The 11,197-nt window shown below is 42.5% G+C and overlaps 1 pseudogene; it reads left to right on the forward strand.

Annotated features, from left to right (window-relative positions):
- Positions 1-10,549: 10,549 nt before the first annotated feature.
- Positions 10,550-10,650, forward strand: LOC133386382 (U6 spliceosomal RNA; annotated as a pseudogene).
- The last annotated feature ends 547 nt before the right edge of the window (positions 10,651-11,197 follow it).

The following is an 11,197-nucleotide window of genomic DNA, read 5'->3' on the forward strand; positions in this document are numbered from 1 at the left end:
GTGCCTAAATGGTCTAACATCAGAATTCCTCTGCTGCTGTATGTTGACAATGCTGTGTTGCTCTCACTATATAGAATTTAGGCTTAAATTGCTAATTATGTGAATTTGGGACCTTTTTCTCTGAGAATATTTTGACCATTAACTATAATAAGGCTAAAGTTTTAGTGTTCACCAAAGCCCAGAAGCAGAACAAATGGCCTTTAAATAGCAATTCCATAGAGCAAGTTTCATGTATAAGATATTTAGGCATACGAATGCAGGCACAGACGTCTTATCTGAACAACATAAGCAGGCAATTGGCTCAGCAAATTCCAGCCAGCAGGTCATTTCAAGATTCTTCTTTGTGCACTTTATTCCTTCTGTCATTCAAGCGTATAAAGCTAAGTCCTTAGCCCAACTCATTTATGGCATTCACATTTAGATCTCAAGGTTTAATTCCCAAGCAGAAAAGAGTTCATTCTGTTTTCCATAAGAAGATACTGGGTTTACCATCTTGGTGGGAAATGAATCTGTTTATTTGGAAGTGCTTATTCAATCAGTCAAATGTAAAGCTTAAATTGATCCCCTGAAATGGTAACTACATTTACATTTTTTAGCAGTTCCTGATAGTTCTCTCTCATCAGTGCTCTCAGACACTTTTGTTAGTCATTGAACGAGAGAGATGGCAAAGAAGGTATTTAGGCGGAGCTTTTCTCCTGAAGTTTTCAGCAACTATGGGTTAAAGAAGGGCAGACTTCTTGTTCAAATACTAGTAGACTTAGATCTACAGTATCTGAGAACCGCAGCCAGTTAATTTAGTTCTCCATTACTCTTTCATAACCCTATAAATTATGGAATCATCACAGCCTCATTTCTGTATACATTAACCATTTCAAACTATAGGAGAGCATTTACTTGTGCTTGCTTTGATTGATATACTGCCTTCAACACGGTTAAATGGATGATTCAATAAGACCCCGATTAATGAATGGCTGTGTTTGTGTAGAGCTGGAGCAACAGAATATGTTGAACATGTACTTCTGCACTGCAACTTATATAGTGAGCAGGGCCGGATCCAGGTTTCTGGGGGCCCTCGGGCATGGTGGGCCCCTCATCACCACCAGTGCTACACCTGGTCACCACCTCCTGCAGCCCGTCTTTGTTGCTGCAGGGGCCTAGCAGCGCTGCTACCACAACCACCACCACCACCTCCCCCTCAGCACCTCGCCCATCCCTTCAGCCAGATGGAGGCTTTGGGAGCTGCACTACGAGCCCTTCTGCAGCTTCTACCGCCAGAAGCTCAACTTATTCCTGTTCCAGAAAAATCTCTGGTTCACATTCTTCAACTTAAAATACCTTTTAGCAAACTGCTTCTAGTTATTCCCTTCTGCTATGTTTTAATTTTGGGAATTTTAGGAATCCGATAAAAAATTGACTAATAGGCAAAAACCCTTGCGGTTTAAGAACTCACCTATAGCCCACAGATATTTCTATAAAAACTTTAAAAAGCAGGGAAATTGGGCAGCTATAGTGAATGATGCACCAGGGGAGCAGGAAACCTGATCTCCTCTCTGAGATATTGTACTGCCCTACAAATTTGGCAATATGCAAATACAATTTGGGTTGGTCTTTCACAGTCCAATCCTCTTCCTGTGTAGCTTGGAAGAATTTGGTAACATGTGCCTCAGAGCATATGGGGAGTGGTGGCAACACCTGCCATCTCCAAAGATGGAGAATTACATTTTTGTATGTTTCTTGGTGTTCTTCTTACTTTGCTTCATTCCTGTGTTACTAATGTTTCTACAGATAATCTAATCTAGAAAATCTTATTTCGCTCATTATTCATCCTAGAAATCTTTCAAATTTATTTTTATTAATTTCAAAGCCTTTTTATTGATCAATGTCATATGATGGTGAAGACAGCCTTTTGTGTTTCAAATTGGAGGTTATGTTCTGTTTCTATTTTGGGTGCATTAACAATTGACTCTGAAACTGCAGTTTGATGTAAAATCAGACTGATTACAATATGTTGCTACTTCAAGAATGACTCTAGCTGTTGGAAGAAACAAACTTAGCCGGCCCAAGATGCATGTTTTCAGCCTGCTATGTTTAAACCACTTCATTTAAGGCAAGGTGGGCATGGTCAATTAAAAACATAGAGCACACCTAGAATTTTGCTAGAATATATCTCACCTCCCACTGTTTGATCTTGTGCAAACTGAGACACTCCTGATACCCACTAGAGACTATTCTGCAGAATAGTCAGTGCCATTATTCCACAATTATTTTTGGAGTTTTTCTGGTGTAAATTTTGCAGTGTTGCTGTATTTCACATATTCACAGAAATAGAAGCAAAAGAAAATGATTTCCTATAGGTAACTTCACTAAAATTGCAAAGTAAATCAGACATATTTAAAGTGACTATCTAAACTATGTCAACTGTCTTAATAATGTTGCTTCCTCCCTGCTAAAACAAGAGCAGCACAGCACATGTCTTGTTTCTATTATTTGGGCTGATTGTAGGTGTTGCCACCACTCCCCATATGCTCTAGAGTTGCCAGGCTCAGGGCCTGAGACTGATCCTGTATCTTTAGGAGAAGAGAAAGTCAGCCAAGTGCAGGTGTTCTTGCAACCCTGTAATGGGAAAAACCACAAGGTGGAATTCTCCCTTCCCTCTGCACAACTTTTAAAGATACAGAAGACCTCTTGGTTGCCAGGCCTGGCCTCCAAGAGGCCGGGTATTTGACAGTAAATGAATCTTTGTTATATGGATGTTTTGTGCTACAACCTTTCTGCAGAATAAATTGATATCATTCAATCATCTGTTGAGGTACTATTACTTCCTCTTCTCATTTCACCATGTCCCCTTCAAATAATTAAATCCTCCCCGGGGATGGTCACACCGTTCTTTAGATCCTGGCCATAGTCCTTTTAGAGCATTTTACATAGCTGATTAATCCCTTTCTATCTTTCTCACTCCCCTTTTGGAAAGGATTTGTAAGACAATTTATGTGATGTGATTTGAACCTCCTGAAGCACAATATAGATGCTCAGGGCTGGCTCTATCAGGAGGCAAAATGAGTCAATTTTGCAAATCTGCACCCCACTCTCTTGACTCTCCAGCCCATGCAGCCATCCAGTCACCACCTAATCAGTCACTCAGCCAGATCATATTTATCTCATCAGAGCCATTCCCTGCCATTCTCCACCTCCATTGCCATTGTCCCCGCTTTTTCATCTCCCACTTCTGTAAATTGCTTTGCTTCTGCTAATGCCTAGTAGCACTGGCCCTACGTCACCCTCCAGCACCTCCTCCTGTCTGTCACAATCTGAAGGGGGTCCTTCAGAGCAAAGCATTCTGGGTAAGATGGCCAAGGAGATTGCCTGCAACACCGCTGTTCTGCCACCACGAGTAAAAATTCTTTAAAAAAATAATTAAAAGTTATTTGAGGAACTGCATACACACCATACATTTAAAGCACTCTTCCTCGTTCTTCAAAAATCCTAGAATCTGTAGTTTACCCCTCAGATCTACAATTCCCACCATCCTTAACAAACCAGGATTCTTGGAGGGGAAATGTGCTTTAAATGTATGTGCAGCCTGTGCTGCTGTTTCAAGTGTCTACTTGGCTGTTCTGCTGCATTCCTATTAATGGAGTGCCACTGGGAACTTCATGACATAGTGTTGTTCCCAGGGGCATTATTTAGGGAGGGAAAATGGCTGCTTCCATTGTGGGCTTGAAGTGATGACTAGGGTTGCCAGGTCAGAAGCATCCCAAACCTTGAGATTTCAGGAGTGGGCCCGAGTGATGTTATTAAGCATGATACATTTAGCATCAACCGCAGTTGCTTGGAGCAGGCAATTCAAACAAAAACATTTATCTGTTTTAGCTAAAAGATAGAGACTGGGTAGGGAACATTTAGACTACTTGCTTCTCGCAAGAAAGTTTTAAATGCCCTCATGCCACCCAGTCACCAGAAAGCCATTATAGGAAGAAAGGAACCTAGTGTTGCAGAGATGTTAGATGGGAGCACTGAGGAGCAAAGATTGATGCCCCTGAAGGCTGCAAGTCTAAACACACTTACTAAGGGACTAAGCCCCATAAAACTTAATAGAACTCACTTCTGAATAGTTATGGTTAGGATTGTGCTGTTGGTAAGGATTATCTAGGGATCCTCTGCAAAGATATCCATATCCAAGGTTGGCAACCTGCTGCCTAGAATGCCCTGCCCCTACCTTTTAACATGGCTGCTCCAAACCTCTTTACAGATTTGACCCTTCACTTCAGAAAGAGGTTTGAGATATGAGTAAGAGTAAGATTATCTACCCTCTGTCTATCCTGTGGGCTGCTATAAACTCACTTTGACAGCCAACCCAATAATAATTGACAGAGAGATAACACATGTGGTTTGGTCTACCTTTTGGCCTGGTCATGGGACAGAGACTGCCCTGGTCACCCTGCTTGATGACTGATGCCAGGCATCAGACAGGGGGAGTGCATCGCTGTTGGTGCTGCTGGACTTCTCGGCGATGTTCAGTACCGTTGACCATGGTATCTTTCTGGGCTGTCTAGCTGGGATGGGTTTGGGAAGCACTGTTTTATGGTGGTTCTGATCCTACCTGATGGACAGGACCCAGAAAGTGGTACTGGGAGACTACTGCTCGTCCTCCTGGCAGTTGGCTTACGGAGTCTTGCAGGGTTCCATTCTATCACCCATGCTCTTCAACATTTATATGAAACTGCTGGGAGAGGTCATCTGGAGATTTGGTGTACAATGTCATAAATATGCTGATGACGCTCAACTCTGTCTCTCCCTATCATCTGATTGCAGGGAGGGAGTGCTCATCCTAAACCGGTGCCTGGAGGCTGTGAAGGGACTCCCCCTGTCCTTCTGCTGATAGAGGTCAACCATCAGGGTGACCAAGGCCGATTCAGTCCCATAAACAGGCCTGAACCCAGACTGGTCAAGGGGCTTCTGTGTCCATAATCAGTGAAGCCGCTTATAACTGTTTGTGGCCAAAGAATAAGGAGTCACAGTTGAGACCACTGAATATGATTATATGCACATATACTGGTCAAAAAGTCCCAGTGAGAGGCAGTGTTAATGTAGAAGTGAAATATGCAGAAGAAACCTTTCAATTGACATTAGTTGTGATAAAAGGAAGAGGCCCTAGTCTGATGGGCTGGGACTGGATGAGACAGCTGAACCTCAACTAGGCACAGATCAACAAAATTAGCTCACTTGTGGCAGAAGCAATTCTTTCAAAACATAAAGAGCTCTTCAGACATGGACTGGGTACTCTAAATGGGGAAAATGGTAGGATTCTTGTGGATCCAGATGCTAAACCACTTTTTAAAGCCCCACCCAGTACCATATGCTGTGTGTCACAAAGTGGAGCAAGAATTAGATCGACTACAGGCTAAAGGTTATTGAACGTGTACAGTTCTCTGAGTGGGCTGCTCCAATTGTCCCTGTATTGAAGCCAGATGGTACTGTAAGGATTTGTGGAGACTATAAAGTCACTGTGAACCATGTAGCACAGCTGGACACATACCCCATTCCTAGAATTGAAGATCTATATGCCACCCTGGGTGGGGGAAAAACTTCCACAAAAATCAACTTAAGTGATGCGTACCTTCAGATTCCTCTTGAGGAAGGTTCAAAACAGTATGTAATAATAAATACTCATAAAGGACTGTTTTGTTACAATCGGCTCACTTTTGGCATTGCTGTTGCCCCTGGAATCTTTCAAAGTGCTATGGACAATTTGTTCCAGGGTATGCTGCATATCTGTGTGTAAAAATGTAAATGTTCTGCCTTCAAGTTGATTCTGACTTATGGCAACCCTATGAATAGGGTTTTCATGAGGCTGAGACGCAGTGACAGGCCCAAGCTCACCCAGTGAGCTTCATGGCTATGTGGGGATTTGAACCCTGGTCTCCCAGGTCGTAGTCCAACACCTTAACCACTATACCACACTAGTTCCAGGGTAAGCTGCACATCTGTGTGTATCTTGATGATATTCTGATTACAGGAACAACAGAGGCAGCACATTTGCAAAACCTAGACAAAGTACTGCTAAAGCTGTCATTTGCAGGCATGCATCTCAAGAAAGAAAAGTGCATTTTTCAGGCCCCAGAAGTTGTGTATTTGGGACACAAAATTAATGCTGCTGGCATACATCTTGTGGAAGAGAAGGCACGTGCCATTACTGAGGCACCTGCACCAAAGTCAGTTTCAGAACTGAAGACTTTTTTGGGGTTGCTAAACTATTTTGGCAAATTCTTACCCAATTTGGCAACAGTATTAGCACCATTACATAGACTTCTACGAAAAGGGATAAGATTACACTGGGATCAAGAGCAGGCAACAGCTTTTGCAGCAGCAAAGAACTTGTTGAAGTCATCCACACTCCTTTTTCATTATGACAATCTTAAAGAACTGCTCTTGTCTTGTGATGCCATATGGAGTGGGAGCAGTGTTAGCCCACGAAATGCCTGATGCATCAGTGTGTCCCATTAGTTATGCATCAAAATCCCTAGCCCTAGCAGAAAAAAACTACTCACAGCTAGACAATGAAAGGTTAGCAGTGGTTTTTGCAGTAAAGAAATTCCATTCATATCTATATGGAAGATGTTTTGTCATACAATCAGGTCATAAGCCCCTTCAAGACCCTACTATGAGCACAGGGAGTCCTTGAGTATCCAGGATGCATGTTTATTATTGGGGTCTCAGATAGTAGTACCACCAGGGAGTTGGCCTGCTGTGCTAAAATTGTTGTATGAAGCACATCCTGGCATTGTACTGGATGTGGTGGCCTGGAATAGACCAGCAGATTGAGACAGTGGTGTGAGTGTGGGACTTGTCAATCTAACCACCATGCTCCTCCAAAAGCACCCTTACATCCATGGGAATGGCCACAACGATCCTGGGCAAACCTTCTCATTGATTATGCTGGTCCATTCATGGGAAAAATGTTCTTAATAATAACAGATGCACATTCCAAATGGTTTGACGTTCACATCATGTCATCTACTACTGCTGAAGCAACTGTGGATAAACTCCGCCTGTCTTTTTCTACTTTTGGGTTGCCAGAAATAGTGGTCACAATGGGCAACAATTTACAGGTGTAATTTTCCAAGAATTTTTGAAGAAAAACCACATCAATCATGTAAGAATTGCTCCACATCACCCATCTTCCAGTGGCCTAGCAGGAAGAACTGTACAGACCTTGAAAGATGGACTAAAAAAAAAAGACATGTGGCAGCTTAGAGACTAAATTAGCCAGATTCCTTTTCCAGTATTGTGTTACACCACATTCTACCACAGGAAAATCACCAGCAGAACTACTAATGGGTAGGAAATTGCATACACACCTGGACATCCTACACCAAAATCAAGAGCCTTTATACCATGGAGAAGAGTTTCCTGGAGAGGGTCCACAGACTGAAGTAGAAGAGCAAATCGATGTGGAACCATTACACTGCCCACTTGATACAACCAGAAAGATTGACAGGCCTACAATTTCTCCATCAGATCCTAATGCTATTTTAGAGGTGTCTCCAGCTGAGAGACCTGCTGAGATAGAACATCCAGTGACAGTGGTGGACAAGCCAAGAACACCCACAGTTACACTACTCCATTCAAAAAGGATTCCTAAGCCCAGGGAGAGGCTGAATTTATAAACACAAGGGATGGTGTTCAGTAATATAGGTAGATTCTATGTTGATAGTATAAACTATAGGGGGAGGAATATAAGATATGTTCATGTGGTTGCCACTTGGTGGCCAAAAAGATAAAGTGTTTTTTAGAAAAGCTGGATCTGAGCATGCCTGAGGCCTGTGCTTTTAGGGTGTGGTTCCAAGATGGATTCAAAACTAAGAACTGTGTGAAAGAACCTAAGAAATAAACCCAGTTATTGTTTGCATCTTACTGGTGTAGCCTACATATATTATACACATCATACCTTAAGAGCACATCCTGCCCTGCAAGAATCCTGGAAACTCTAGTTTGTTAAGGGTACTCTGTGAGAAGTAAAGTACAGTTCCCAGGATTCTTGGAGGGAGAGAATGTGCTTTAAATATATGGTGTGTACACATCCTATGACTCTGTTTCCACTTCTAATTAAGCCACCTCTTTAAAAATGGGCCAAGGAAGGACACTTCAGAAAAGGTTTAACCCCTCACATAACAACTGTCTGCACCTGATTAGTAAGACGTGCATTGAGAATGATGAATCCAGGCAGTTTTCAATGAGCCACTCTGTAGAGACCTATTGCTCTCCACCCAGTTAGTAAAACAGTCTTGCTGCCGCCAGCATTCAGAGCTATATTTTATTGTTGAGTCATGACTTTATTATCTTTGAGTCTTCCATCAGGCAGATGATGTCCACCTGAGTGAAACCAGGGCAGACAAATTTAATGAGGATCATCTTGATGACAAACTGGATGAACGCCTACCCAGAGGATGAAGATGGAGAACAGAACTTTCTGACCTGCTTCTTGGCTGGAGCTTGACAAGGCTGAACTCTTACTCTTTCCCAAGCAAAAGTTCAAGTTTTGAGGACAGAGAAAAGAGAGCAAAGAAAGAAAGACCTAAAGGCTTTTGTGGGTGGGGTCCTCAGCTGCTTAGAGGAGGGAGAATGAAAATGCAGGACTAGGGATGAGTTCGGTCTCTTAGGAAGTGCACAGCAATAGTACCGCTTCTCTCCAGAGAGGCAAATGAGCTCCATTTCATCATGAGTTGCTGTAGAGGCCAAGGAATTTTGACAAGTTCTGGCTAGGTTTCTGTTCAATGGATACTGTCATGCACTTTATGCATAGACATCTCTGTGCTTGCAATATGTACTCTGGAATTTTTAGGACCTGGAAATACTTATGTGACAATCAGGCTTTGTTCAGCAATCCCAATGTGGCCAGCAACACAGCCCAAGCAACAATTTTAACCATGGTGAGACTTTTATTAATTTCCCTTGTATCCCCCACATCGTCTCAGAAGCTCAGGACAGTATGCTTGCCCTCCCCTCACCATAGCTCTGTAAGTTCCAAACTATACATGGTTTACAAAATGTCCTTAATGATTCCATTTCTATTTGAAAAGCAAAGCAGCCGTGCAGGGCCCAAGCGGCTGTGCTCCCAATGTGGATCAGGGGACTCCATCAACTGTCCCCCACCAAAATCCCTCTAGCTCTTGTTTGCTCCCCAAGGCATAAGGGAAAATAGAAGCCAGAGGGCAGTTTGCATCAGCAAACTGGAACTGGGCCCCAATATGGATCTGGAGTGTTGTTCAGGATCAGGGTCCTACATGGCTAATATCACTTCAGACTAAAAGTAGCAGCATTAAGGATACTTTTTAAAAAGCCTTTTTAAAAAGCGTAATTGAAATTCCCACTTACAATGGTGCTACAAAATTCTACCCTGAATTCTACCCTGGGTGCAATTTCCAAACATCTATCTTTTAGGATAGAGGTCACCAACCCTTTTGGGTCAGTGGGAGCATTTGGAATTTTGAGAAAGCACTGTGGGTGCCAGGAACAAAATGGTTGCCTTGGGGAATGTGGCCTAACACAAAATGGTTGCCACATCTAAAAGAACAGAAAAAGAGGACCACAAAATGGTGCAGGCATGCCCTCCATCAGTTGCACCCATCATACAAAAAAAATGCCTACATCAGCCACCTCTGCACTTGCTAATAAAGAGAATATATTTGCATCCCTCATCTGTTCAGAGCAGAAGGGAGGTGGGTTACAGTCTTGGCATCCAATGAAGTGTGTGTATGCTCAATGTAGCAAAAGCTGAAAATGCAGACAAGAACAGCAGGAAGATGAGCAAACAGTCTCTTATGCATTGTGGATTTTTGAGGAGATATTTCCTGAGATCTTCATGGCTCTCACAGGAAGGACTGGTGGGTGCACTGGCTTTTAGTGTGTGAGTGCTAGGGATGGGCAAGAACTTCGATTCAGTTCACATTTCAAGCTGAATCAATCAAATTCACACTTTCCGAAGCAATATGAGAATTCAAACACAGCCATCCTTTGAACTTCGCACTTACTGGAATTTTGCAATGCAGTTCGCCAACCAACCAGTGTTTGCAAAAAGGCATATGTGCATAAAGATGAATATATAAGTGAAAATAACATGCAAAGATGCATTATATGATGAGAAATTACTTGCAAAAATGTGTACATTAGTCAAAACTACAAACGTGTTTAGTAGGAGAAATTTGCACTGGAGAATATGCTGGAGAATATTCAGGAGGATTTTAAAAAATCACAAATTGCTGCAGAAATGTGAAGAACTGAAGTTCAGATTCAAAAAATGAGAAACGGAGAGAACAGATATTGACAGATCTTTCCAACCCTATTGAAGGCTCCATTTGAACCCCCTGCCCCATATACAGATTTTGTGAAGGGCAGTAAAGAAAGAGTAGCAAATGATGGGGTTGAGGAGGAGGGCCTTCTTCCCCTTTTCCACCAGTCACTGAAAGAAACAGAGAGAGCCGGGCCTTCACCTGGATCTATGTTTGCTGACTGGTAAATTGGAGGAAGCACAGCCTGCCTTTCTCCTGGCTTGCTTCAACAGCACATATACTAAAATTGTAGCAATATAGTGAAGATCAGCATGACCCTTGTGCAAGGATGATATAAATTTGTGAAGCATTCCATATACTGGGAGAGGGAAGGGGCATAGATCAGTGGTAGAGCATCTGCCTTGCATGGAGAAGGTCCCAGGGTCAATCCCCAGCATCTCCAGGTAGGGCTGGGATTGGGAATAGCCCCTTTCTGAATTCTGAACTACATGAACCACTGGTCTGCCTCAGGATAAAGTAGATTACTATGCTCCTGTGTTTTTCCGTGCCTCCATCCTGCTCTCCATGGCTTCTGATCCTCCTCCTGAGGCTGTGGGTAAACCAAGTGATCCTTTCTTTTTGCAGGTAGGGATAGGGGAGAAATTTGATTTAGTTGGCATTTAAAGTCAAATCTATCAAAATCACACTTTCCGAAACCACCTGAGAACAAAAACATAGCCATCCTTCAAAAACTCAAATTTAATGAATGTAAACATAAAGTTGCTAGTTTTGCATTCAGATCAAAGGTAGTTCCTGAGTACAAGGTGACTGCATAACTTTACTGGCTTGCCTATTGAATTTTTTTAAAAAAAAATATTTTGTGTGATGCAGTTCTTCAACCAAACAATGCTTACCGAAATGCATGTGTA

Source organism: Rhineura floridana, chromosome 5 (genome assembly GCF_030035675.1).
Source record: "Rhineura floridana isolate rRhiFlo1 chromosome 5, rRhiFlo1.hap2, whole genome shotgun sequence".
Taxonomy (NCBI): domain Eukaryota; kingdom Metazoa; phylum Chordata; class Lepidosauria; order Squamata; family Rhineuridae; genus Rhineura; species Rhineura floridana.